Here is a 12566-nt window from a genome sequence, read left to right as displayed (position 1 = left end):
AAAAGCACCTGTATTTAACACATGCCATTTCACCTCGACCTTGTCATGGCGAGGCAGGTGAAATATGGGTCAATGTATGGGAGTGAACGGAACTAAAGAAACTGGGCGTTGGTCTATTGACAGGAAGTGCCCCACCCATACGACACAGGAAGTATTGATGATGGGAATGGTTGGCGGGGGTTTCTTTGGTCAACTATTTCCACCTGCTGGAACACAGATTTATGTTTCGGAGAAATAAGAACGTGTGTTTGACAATCTTCAAGTGAATCCCTTGCGTTCATTTTTGTTTAATATGAATTGCGATCATCATAATCCAACTAATCTATAGCATCAGCCTCACGTGTAGAATAAATTTAATCTTCTCTTCTCCTATTCATTATTGCAATCCCAATCTTTTTTTTTTTTTTTTTTTTTTTTTTTCATTTGCGTGGTTGATAGTTACGTTTAATTCCTCATTGATACGAGCTAATTAAGTCGCTTATCAGCTTTCAGAAACATGCAACTCTTGTAGAAAACTAATAGGGCAGATAGCACGTTAGATCGAACAGACACGTCATTCAGGATACACCTCAGTGGTCACCAAAGTTCAAGGTCATTACACAAGTAAAATTATTTTTTCCGGAATGATTGATTCTGAAAATTCCGGGCAGCGTGAGGGGCCGAACCCACAACCTTCCTTACTTATGGCCAAGCACGCTAACTACTGGACCATAGCTGGCCCTATACGGCAATATTAACTAGTGATAAGTGCGAAACTATTATATATTACATGAAGAGCCTCATTAGAGATCTTTAATTATTTAATTTGGCAGATAATTACCACAAATACCAATTAACTGCAACTATCTTAGACTCTTATTTTAAAATACAGTTATTGCTTTTATGGATATGATAATATTGTTACTGTACATCGTGAACAGTAATAAAATATCATATCCAAAAAATAAACAAATAAATGTGACGTGAAGTATACTACTATACGTCATATGCTCGTGTCATGTGCAGTGATATATTCTCGCACGTCGCGTGACTATACATTCTATACGTATGATAATAATAGAACTTATAATAAAATATTTCCTATATTTGTATGATAATAGTTAGAATTTTTCGATAGCTTTTTAGATTTGAAATCGCTTCTAGATAGCGCTTCTAGATGGCAAGCGTATTAAAAACATATAGTAATAAAATAAATAAATATTTTTGGATATGATAATAATACCATATCCAAAACTGTGACGTTAATAATATATTGCTATACGTCATACGATGTATGATAAAACTAATTAGAACTTTTAGTTTTTTTTTTTTCATAGCAGTACTAATTAGAATTTTTCGATAGTTCTTTCTAGGAGGAGAAATATTTCTGGATATGATGCATATTCAAATATATAATTCAGTGAAATATTACCATACCCAAAATGTGATATATGATATATTGTCATGTTTATTATGTATAGTAATACATTGCTATACGTAAAATGGTCATATAACGTGTAGTAATACTAGTTCGAATTTTTTCGATAGCTTACAAACAACACTCTTACAAACAGCGACTGTTTATTAAAAACAAAAAAAAAAAAAAAAGCAGTATGCACATATTTGTATGTGTTTTTCTTCATCCGTTGATAATTAATCTATTAATTAATGAAAAGAAAAAAAAAAGAGGAAACCACCTACTCAGTTGTAGTTTTACATTTATACGTGTGGAAAGGAAGTGATAAGGGTAGCGCGTGGTTTGTTTAATTCGGATTACTCAAATTTCAGTGCGACTGCCATTAATAAAAACAAATAGCAGATTCCAACAGTGAAGGTCATTGCCCTTTAATATACTGTATTTCTAACCAGCGATGAACTGCACTAAACACGTGCTAAGCGTCACTAAAATTTCTCAAAAGAAAGCCGCGTTGCGGTAGACCTTTGAGTGAAAACGTATTTTGAGTATTTTAGGTAACTTTGTGGGGGGGGGGGGGGATTGTTTGCTAAGCCTAGTCATTAAAAAAAATCATTACAGTCGTTAAGCGAGGTTGAAGGTAGTTTTGTACTTTTTAAGTTTTAAAAATATGATCGCTGAAGCCCTTGGCTGTCAGATTGGAAGTATAATATTTAAAATAGTAATTGTAAATGAAATTAAAAAAATTATAACGGATTGTTAGTTTGATTTAAATTTTTTTTGGAATTTAAAGCATAAATAAGATCGGAGTGCTAGCGAATATTTAAATTTTATTATACTTTTTCAATAAATGCATAACAGAGAAAGGGAGGAGGGAGTTTAAAATGGAAGAAAGCCTACGAATTATTGAAATTTTTGGCCACCGACTGTATTTCTCAATAACATCGCTACTCAATGTAAATATTACTAATGCATCTGGATTCGCATCGACTTCGTACAGCCTGAGAGCATCTGTTCGCTGCGATTCATTATTAATGCATCCAGCCCTCAAATGTCGCTCCCACTAATGCATTCGTCCAATGGGAAACATTATTTATGAAGCTCACTTTCTACATCTATCCGAAAATGAAAGGAAAAAAAAAAAATCCAGTCGAAGTATTTTTTTTTCTAATTTTTTTCTCCCTTACACCACCTCATAAAACGCGTTCTCGAAAGCGTGCGTGAGTACCCTTAACTGTGTACCCCCACCACCCACCCAGTCGGTGGTCGGGAATCCATGCGACCGGTCTAAGCTATTCCTGCACTGTCATGTTTCTAAAAATAGCTTCTTGATCCCCGCTTTCCTGTTTCTACGACAACGCATGCGCACTTGCGTCTCTTGGCAGCTCCAGCGGCATTAACGTTCTCCTGTACTGCGACAGCTGCAGGAGAGCGTTTGTTTTGGTTCTCCGAAGCGAGCGAGCGAGGGGCCACGCCAATAACACCGTTTTCCGTCGTCGACATCGCTTGCGTATCTTTTTGAATCGTCGGCGATGCTCCGAATGCAAAGAGGCGGTTCCAGCGGGCGCGAGACAGTTGCGCTCGCCCCTGTGTGCGCGTGCATCTTTTTTTAAGGTTCGGTGCAAGCTCGCACCGCTCGCTTGCCGTCATGGGTAGGTCAAAAGCGCGTTGTTTTAGACTGCCGGAGACATTGAAGTCAACCTTCGCCTAGCGGTAATCCTGCGAGGATCTAATCAGACCTGGAGCCCAGAGAGCCACCCCCCTCTGTCGCAACCATCCCCCCTCAACGCCACTGGATCTATACTTGGACATTTGAATGAGGCGGAGATCTTCATCCACTTCTCGATACTGTTGTGTTTAGGACCGACAAACACGTGCATTTCCGGTTCCTCCCCATCCTTCATTGGTTCTTTCAAACAAGTGTGACAGCGCCCGGGCATGGCTGCAAGCAAATAGGAAACTGTACATCGGTAAGCTGCATTTTTGTGCTCAGTGTTTAAAACGAGTTGAAAATGAATAGGAAGCAAAGATGCGGTTGCATCTACCTCTAAACACGACACTCTGGTAGCGCGAGGATTCGAATGAACGCCGGATTATTCATTAGCGCTAAAGTGTCCTCGGCATTACTTTCTAGGCTGTAAGCTAGCCTTGGCGTAAAGGCTGCAGGGCATCGTTTTGTCCTTGAAACGCATACACTTCCTGAAATAGGAATTTATTTAGCGCAGTTTACCCGTTTGATTACAGTAGCTGAAATAACTTAAGATTAGATTGCCGGTTTAATTTGATGCTTCTGTTGATGCGCATAAGACAACAGTCACGATTTTATTTATAGAAAAGATGTGTACGAGTATCCCATCGGTGATCACTATTAGTCTTAAAGCTAGAGATGAATTTTTAAGGAAATTAAAGCTTAAGAAAACCTTTTAAACTATCTTAATCTTAAATATCGTCTAGAGAATCTCTAGATGTATTTAAAACATAACACCTCCTAAACAGCACATCCAGTTAAGTTAAAAGGTTTTGATTCATTTTTTGATAAAGTCTTTGTGGGAATTTTTTCTCGCGTCTTAATTGGCAGCTTTTCTTACCAGTACTCCTTTTTTTTTTTGATTGAACCAGATTCGAAGGCGAGAGGAAAAGCAGGCTAAGAGCGGGGGGGTCAGAGCCACCGTTACATTTATTTATTTTAATAGATCTGTCTCCTGGTGGTTGATTAAGGCGACATTAATATCATATAATTTTTATTCACCGCGTGCTGTTTTTTACACGATCTTGGAAGCCCATATCTCGACCCGACATAAGCTTCGAAGATTTTAGAATTGTTAAAGAAGTTCTGCTACACTTTTAATATCCCTTTTAAAGTGAATTATAGTCTCTTGGTTTCCTCACACGTTAGTAACTTACTGGTTAAAAAAAAAAAAAAATCGATCAATTTTCTTGTCAACGAAATAATCAGGACTACACTGTTATTGAAATTCGAAGTCTAAAAATGCTGGAACTAAGTCTGATAGACAAAAATTTGGAAACATACATTTAAACCGATGTTTTCTTTTAAAGAATATATATATATATATATATATATATTTGCATATAAGGACTGAATTTTTAATAAACAATACTAATGTGTATCCAATCACTTCTATAAAGCATATATTTTAAGCTGTGTTCAAAGTCCGATATCCACCAGATCATTTTACAACTAAAATAGCGTTAAAATCACTGTTTTATTTAACTATTCATACTTGAGTGTGTTAATACGCATCAAAAGATGAGAATAAATACAGCGGCACAAGCTATTTTTCGATTGGCAAGTTAATATTTCAAATTAAAGAATATTTACCACGGTTAGCTTTCTATTTTTTATTCTACAGAATAACTACATCAGTTAGTTCCATCAACCCCGAGATTATTCAACGCTTTGCGGAAGGATACAAATCCGCGGGCACTGTTGTCTTTCTGATTCTTTTACGAAAACGTTATCTTTTGAACTAAAGCAAAGACGAGAGAGAGAGAGAGAGAGAGAGAGAGAGAGAGAGAGAGAGAGAGAGAGAGAGAGAGAGAGAGAGTGCAAAAGCTCTGTCGTTATCTGACTAGAATTAACCCCTCACAACAGATGAAGGGCAGACCTGTCAGCTACATCGAAGCCTTGTTCTGAAGATGTCCAGATGACCGTAAACACAAGCTCACTTCCCGGTGAGAGAACAATAAGAGGACAGAGGTGGTTTCCACGGCAACGTCGGAATAGAAAGAGAGGATGGTTTGGGGGAGGTGGGAGGAATAAATCAGTGACAGCCCGCGCCTAGAAGGAGCACCCACGAACGGTGGATTCTTTTAAGTTCAAAGGTTGGTAGAGTTTGGTAAAAACGAGTAGTATGATGTGGCATCCTCGATCAATTATGTGGTAAGTGGCACAAATGGATAGCTGTGGAAATAGCTTCGTAATATCTTCGGCCGATGCCACACTTGGTTTTTTCGTGAAGCATGCTCATCCATTTCGATCAAGGTTGATGGGGAAAGGTAGTAAATAAGGTTGGTATTTAGGGTAAAATACCAGCGCAACGTCTTGTTTTTTTTTCGGATTTATTTACTGTTTCGAGCTATTTCGGCTAATGCAAATTACCAAGGAGAAACAAAACACGGAGGTTTCAGAGAGAGAGAGAGACTACTTTTACGGGGTCCTTGTTGGGTGTTGTTAGACACACAAAAGCCATTCTACGTTATTATCTGGTACAAAATAATTCGAGATATAAAATTCAGATAGAACAGCTTAATCTTAATTGCGTATATACCTCTTCTGTTAGGATCATAACGCTTAATTATCATTTTGGGAAACAAAGCAGTAAATATCTGAAGTTCTATATATTTATTTCCAATAGCCGAGAAACGCTATTGAGAATAAATCACGTTCCTTGCGTCTCGTCGAACACAGTTGAAATACCTGACGAAATTCCGTATTTTTATTCTCAGATTAGGTTGGAAGCATGCCTTCCGTCGTAAGCGGTCGTAGAAATGTTCAGTTTCCAGTGCCTCCACCTCCTTACTAATTTCCAATATTAGTGGTTGCATTTTTACACTTCAAACTCCATTTCAACTCGCATCTTATTTAACAGCAATAACAGCAATCAAGCTGTTACTGCTGTTAAATAAGAAGAAAGTTAATTCAAGTGGCTCACCATTGTAAGCAGATTATTTCTTTTCATAACTATCCTATAGAAGTGAGGATTAGAGCACAGTTATGACAGCAATGTTTCTCCATGTGCATAAAATTGAACATTATTTTCAGCGTCTCAAAAATGGCGGCCGACATTTGTCAACTGCCGTTAGGGGGCGTCAGGTGGGTCCTGTCAGCGGCCATAAAGTGGCGCATGCGTATATCGTGTTGCATGAGAGTGACGTTGCCACGAAGTATTCAGTGTTGATCAATCTAGGCCGTAGTTTTAGAAGATTTTTAAAAGTTCAGTCACCCAAGTCCAGATTTTTCTGAATGTTCATGAGAGATTATTGTTATTTTTTTTGTTGTTTTTCAATTACATTTAAATACAGTGAAATTTAAACGATTTAAGTACATTAATATAAACCACTAATTAATTTATTTATTTATAAATTTAAAAAACAAATTATTTGTTTTTAAATTTATTAAAAAAAAGTTTTAAAGAAAGCGGGTCGCCATTGGTGCGTCATACCTTCATGGGGCCCAAGGCAATTTGGGGGTCCCATCTAAAGAAAAAACTAATAAAGAATATTTTCAATTACATTTTATTGACCACAATAAAATAAAATTAAAACAAAACAAACAAATTATATGACATAAGAACTAAATATAAAATTTAATCAAAATCTGTAAAACGATGTTTGAAAAAAAGCGTAATTTTCAAATTAATCTTCAAGTATAGTTCATTGGCCTTAGCAGGTAGAAAGTTCAGATAAAAATCACTTAAAAAATTAGTACATCAATGAGTTTTTGAAACGGTGATTTTTGGTTCCCTGTGATCGGAGCCCCCTAGGCGGGTGTCTTTTTTGCCAATAGGATAACGCGCCACTGCACTTCGCGACGAATATATAAATTTAATTGATTTAATTGAGAAACATCAGTGAAAAAGATTACGCCTGACCACGTTACAGACAAAAATGTAACTCAATTGGAATTTAATGTTGTTTATTCAGTGGCAGACATTCAATCTTCAAACAAGTCCGAAGCAGCTCGTGATGTACGTTGGCGTGCGATGCTTTACAAAGCGTGCGTTCATGCTAAAAGAACTGCAAAAACGAAAATCCATTTCTTCACACGCGTAACGATTAATATTTGGGAATTCATGTTGACTGTTTCAAGGACGGGAGTCTCAGAAATAAAATTCATACGAGGCAGCAACAAATATCGCCGAGAACTAAATATATTCAGCCAATCAAATTTGCCAAGGACAGATCTATATCTAGAGCTTAAAATACCTACCCTTCCCCCCTTCTTTAATTAACGAGTTTGAATGCATTTAAAAGTTGTTTGTATTGAAACTAACTGTATCGTTTGGCATTCAAATACTGTACGTATTTGTTTATCTGACAAGCAGAAGTGTTTACTCACATACACACATGTATATGTGTGCGTCGAAGTAATAATGAATGTGGAAGTAGAGAACGGGTAGTCTTATAAAACCGGAAGTCGAAATCATGAAATAAAGCCGGAAGTCGATATATCATATAATAAAACAATTGTAAAATAAAAGTAGAAGTAATATATTAGATATACTTAATGTTGAAGATTCGTTGATTTTAATTTCTTTCTCAAGGGTCAGCCTTCAAAACCTAGGGAAATGCAACAAGAAGGAAGGCCTCTGTTTTTAACATGAAATATACGTAGCACGTATATTTCATTTCTCATAATTTTTATTTCTCCGCCTCTGTCGGGTCAGCCATGAAATATATGTTTGCATTCCATATATTGTATTAACCGCTGCGCCTAACCTGGCTTCTACACATGCTCACACAACCTGGTTTCTTTGTATCTACCACGTGCTACGTATATTTCGTGTTAGAAACAGAGGCCTTCCTTATTGTTGCATTTCCCTCGGTTTTGACGGCTGTCCCTTGAGAAAGACATTAAAATCAACGAATTTGCGACATTAAGTACATCTATTTTTACTTCTACTTACTACTATTACAGGTACAATTGTTTTATTATATGATATCGACTTCCGGTTTTATAAGACTACCCATTCTCTACTATTCACATTCATATCTACTTCTACATTTATTTATGGTAGTTGGGTTAGTAGTACCCCAGGATCCTTCAAAAAAACACCTTTTATAATTATACCTGTATCCATTACTATTATTTAAAAAAAAAAAAAAAAAAAAAAATATATATATATATATATATATATATATATATATACATATTTGAATAATGTTTGAAATAGTTGAAAACTAAGCCTTTCATAATAAAAAATTAAAAAATAAAAAGCAAAAGCAAACATCAGAGGCAGCAAAAAGCATATTACTCTACAGATGCTTGAAATACCGGTATATTACAATGATAATTAAATAAAAGTATAGTACCAGCAGCATGGCAAAGCAGAAAAGCGAAAATAGTCAAAATTAAACATAACGATCAAACCAACAAGGGAGGGAAGAGAAGGGTAACAAGAGTAAAAATATTGTAGCAGAAACTCTCCAATATAATTTAGAAAATCTAAATGCAAAAATAAAATAATAATCAATTACATTTTGAATGTCAATTAAATAGAAATTTGACGTCGCCCCCTCAGACGGGCACCAAGTCCAAATTTATGTGAAATATCACCAACAGAGACGTAAACAAACTACAATAAAATAAAACAAAAATAAACGAAAAATAGACTGACCATTACGCCCCATCTCAACAGAGGACCACAAGGCCAATAATGGTCAGGGAATCGTTGCATTTCGATCTCTAGACAAATCGCCGCGAAGGCGAGTCGATCGAAAGATCAGTCCGCCACAGGATCCTCAGATCGAACCGCCAATGAAGAGGGTGACAAAAAGTAACCTTAACCAGATTATATAGACGAATAATAAACTATAGATGGCAGTACGTATTTGCTAACGCTGCACCCGTACTGCCATCTATAGTTTATTATTCATCTATATAATCTGATTAAGGTTACTTTTTGTCAATGGTGTGGTTGGCTTCGCATTGGAGTCCTTGTATCTGTCCTATTTTTAATTTTCGCTGCATCAGGACCACCATTATCCAAGTCCTCTGCATTGGCGGTTCGATCTGAGAATCAGATGGTGGATCGACTCGCTTTTGCGGCGATTTGTCTAGCGATCGAAATGCCGCGATTCCCTGACCATTATTGGCTTTGTGGTCCTCTGTTGAGATGGGACGTAATGGTCAGTCTATTTTTCATTTATTTTTGTTTTATTTTATTGTAGTTGGTTTACATCTCTGTTGGTGATATTTCACATAAATTTGGACTTGGTGCCCGTCAGAGGGGGCGCCGTTAAATTTCTATTTAATTGACATTCAAAATTTAATTGATTATTATTTTATTTTTGCATTTAGATTTTCTAAATTTATTGGAGAGTTTTTACTGCAATATTTTTACTCCTGTTACCCTTCTCTTCCCTCCCTGTTGGTTTGATCGTTATGTTTAATTTTGACTATTTTCGCTCTTTTTTGTCTTGCCACTGCTGGCATTATTTTCATTTTTTTTTAATCCTCATTCTAATATATATATATATCACTCAGAACTAAATATATTCAGCCAATCGAATTTATCAAGAAGAGAGCTATATCTAGAGCTTAAAATACCGACTCCCCCCTTTTTAATTTAAATGCATTTAAAAAGTTGTTTGTATTAAAACTAAGTGAATCGTTTGGCATTCAAATACGTATTGGTTCATCTGACAAGCAAAAGTGTTTATGACATATATATATATATATATATATACCGTTTACTATTTACCATAATAAATAAAACAAATACTGTATATATAAATATATATATACCGCTTACTATTTACCATAATAAATAAAACAAATACTGTATATATATACCGCTTACTATTTACCATAATAAATAAAACAAATACTGTATATATATATACCGCTTACTATTTACCATAATAAATAAAACAAATACTGTATATATAAATATATATATACCGCTTACTATTTACCATAATAAATAAAACAAATACTGTATATATAAATATATCTCGCTTACTGTTTACCGTGGTGATTGAAGAAATAGCTGCACGTGTCGAAGACCGTCTGCAAGCAAAAATTTTCTACTTTGGCATTCGTGGCAAAGCCGTCTGGTGACATTTTCAGCAAATTAAGCGTGAATTTATTTCGCATTCGGGTTTCATTCAAAATTCCTCGAACTACTAAAATATTTAATTTGATTAAAACGCGTATTTCATTGGTGCCTGACTAAAATTTCTCTCCGCTCTTCAGGCAAGTTACAATACAACTTGTTTGAATAAATAAATTTTTAAGTAACCGTTGAAAGAACTCGTTAGAAAGCTAATTAATCTTATTCTACCAGTGAAAACTTAAAAAAAAAAAAAAATGGAAAATTTTTTTCGTGTTTGTAGACGATTCCTTAAATCAGCTAAATTGATTTAAGAAAAAAATATCGGAAAATAATCAAAGACAACCGCATTTAAACGCTTTGAATATTCTCGTTAATCAAACATTTCTTAATTTGAGCTTGCAAAGTCCACATAAAATGTTTAATTATGATGATTTCATTAGTACTTTGTGATTAAATTAAACTTTGATAGATAGATAGACCGCCTTTGTTTGCTTGCTTCTGAATATGTAGGTCCGTTATTTTATTTTGTTTAACATGAGAATATCGGTCCGTTTAATATTAACTTACAGCAAAAGGATTGGTAAAAATAAGTTAGCACTATAGAATGACAATTACTTTATTTATTTTTTTTATAGTGGAGGATATTATTGCGGTTAAATAGTGGCCGTGTCATATGGAGGGGGAAAAAGTTAGACCGACAGAAGTAGTGTCTTTCTTAACACTGTGGCCGAGTTAGTCGGTGCGGGCGAGTGAGAGTTCCGCTCATCGAAATAGGCAGAATGAGCAACCTTTCGAATGTCCCCTAAGTAATTCAACCCATTCTCGTCTCTTAAGTAAACTGAAGGTTGCTTATCCTGTTGTAGAACAAGGAGGATCATTTTGTGGTTTTATGGGTAAAAAAATTGATTTATCTCTTTTATTGGATGAAAAACCCGAGTTCTGCGGGATCTTTGTTAAACACGCTTGAAACCGATTAAATTGTCCAAGGAGTGAAAAAAAAAAGTTCCTCGGGATTCGAACCCCGGCCTTTTCGGGTGGTGTAAAGTAAAGTGTAAAGTGTATTCGTGTCAAACGGCACCAGGGGTTTTCCCCCATCTCCGAGTAGTATACATTGTCATGTGAAACAGAACACTGTTGAGGCCAGAGATTTAAAAGTGTATGGATTTTGTACATGTGTACTGTCGTGTACCGTTGTTCATCTGGTCATTTAGCCGCTGGACCCCTACTGAGGCCCAACGTTGCCCACACTTGGCCCCGTGGAGGCAGACCAGGTACACCAGTATTACAATTATTTACTCTGTCAGGCCCTGCCACCTAATTTCCTGAGATTTCAGTGGCTAGGGCCTATATAAAAAAAAAAAAAAAAAAAAATGGGGTAGACACTAGAGGTTTAGGTAAGGCCGAGATAGGTTTTAAATGAAGGGTAGGTTAATTTTTCACATTGATTAGGTTAGGTTAATTTTTCACATTTTCGGGTGGTGTGGGGAGGTTTTATGAATAGGAAGCATCTGGGAAGCTTCGCTTTCAACGAAATATTTCTATATATATGTATATTATTCAATGACGCAGATATAAAGAAAAGCTAATATCAGAAATAAAAATGAATATATTAAAATTGAAAATATCATTATGCATTTTGAGGTATGGGATATATCACCATTTGCTATTGGGAGCATCAGGAACAAAGGCCGTATTGCTCCGTGTATATTGTCTGTAAATTGCGTGTGTTCTGTGATCGAGTTTTTGTTTGCTGGACACAAAACCCGAGTTTCTGGGAGAAATCCCCCATATGCTGTTCTCGCGTTTAGCACCGTGTTTATAATCATTGACTTCCCCAAACCGGGTAAAAAAAGACCAGGATTCGAATCCCGTCAATGATGCTGGGAAATTTTAAGGACTTTTTTCATTCCGTAGCTGAGTTAATCGGTCTCAGGCGAGTACAACAAGGTTTTATTGTCCGTAAATTCGGGTTTTCGTCCACAAAACAGAAAACCGACCAGAGAATACACACACAATTTATGGATGAGAATGTGAATGAGGCTCTCCAGTAACCCTAATATGACAAGGAAGACTCATCTCCCATGTGCCTTTTGGGGTAAGGCATATATCCCCCAAGTGTGACTTTTTGGTGGAATATATCTCCTCATGCAACATTAAACATTAAAATTCCAACATTAAAAGTTGGAAAAGTGAATGAATCACTCACGAGAATAATTTGTCCAAATCCAGCTTGTTTTTATATACGCATTACTATACAATATATGAATTATATTGTCATACGCAATTTCACCAATCGTTTAATTGTAGACAAAGTCCCCTCGATCTCTGGGAAACGCACACAATTTGAAACTCAGATTGACAGCTTATATTTCTTG

The 12566-nt window shown here is 36.0% G+C and overlaps 1 protein-coding gene across 3 annotated transcripts in view; it reads left to right on the top strand.

Moving 5' to 3' along the window:
- Window positions 1-2854: 2854 nt before the first annotated feature.
- The window catches only part of LOC150079426 (histone deacetylase 4-like), a 352480-nt gene continuing 342768 nt past the window's right edge, over window positions 2855-12566 (top strand). For all 3 annotated transcript variants that reach the window (XM_090383436.1, XM_090383431.1, XM_090383432.1), the window contains exon 1: window positions 2855-3363. The gene's annotated coding sequence lies outside the window, so the exon portion shown is untranslated. The remainder of the gene's footprint in view (window positions 3364-12566) is intronic.

Source organism: Mastigoproctus giganteus, chromosome 10 (genome assembly GCF_048544385.1).
Source record: "Mastigoproctus giganteus isolate SK-2022 chromosome 10, ASM4854438v1, whole genome shotgun sequence".
Lineage (NCBI taxonomy): Eukaryota > Metazoa > Arthropoda > Arachnida > Uropygi > Thelyphonidae > Mastigoproctus > Mastigoproctus giganteus.
Note: the sequence above shows the minus strand (reverse complement) of the source record. Positions and strands in the feature narration are given on the sequence as shown.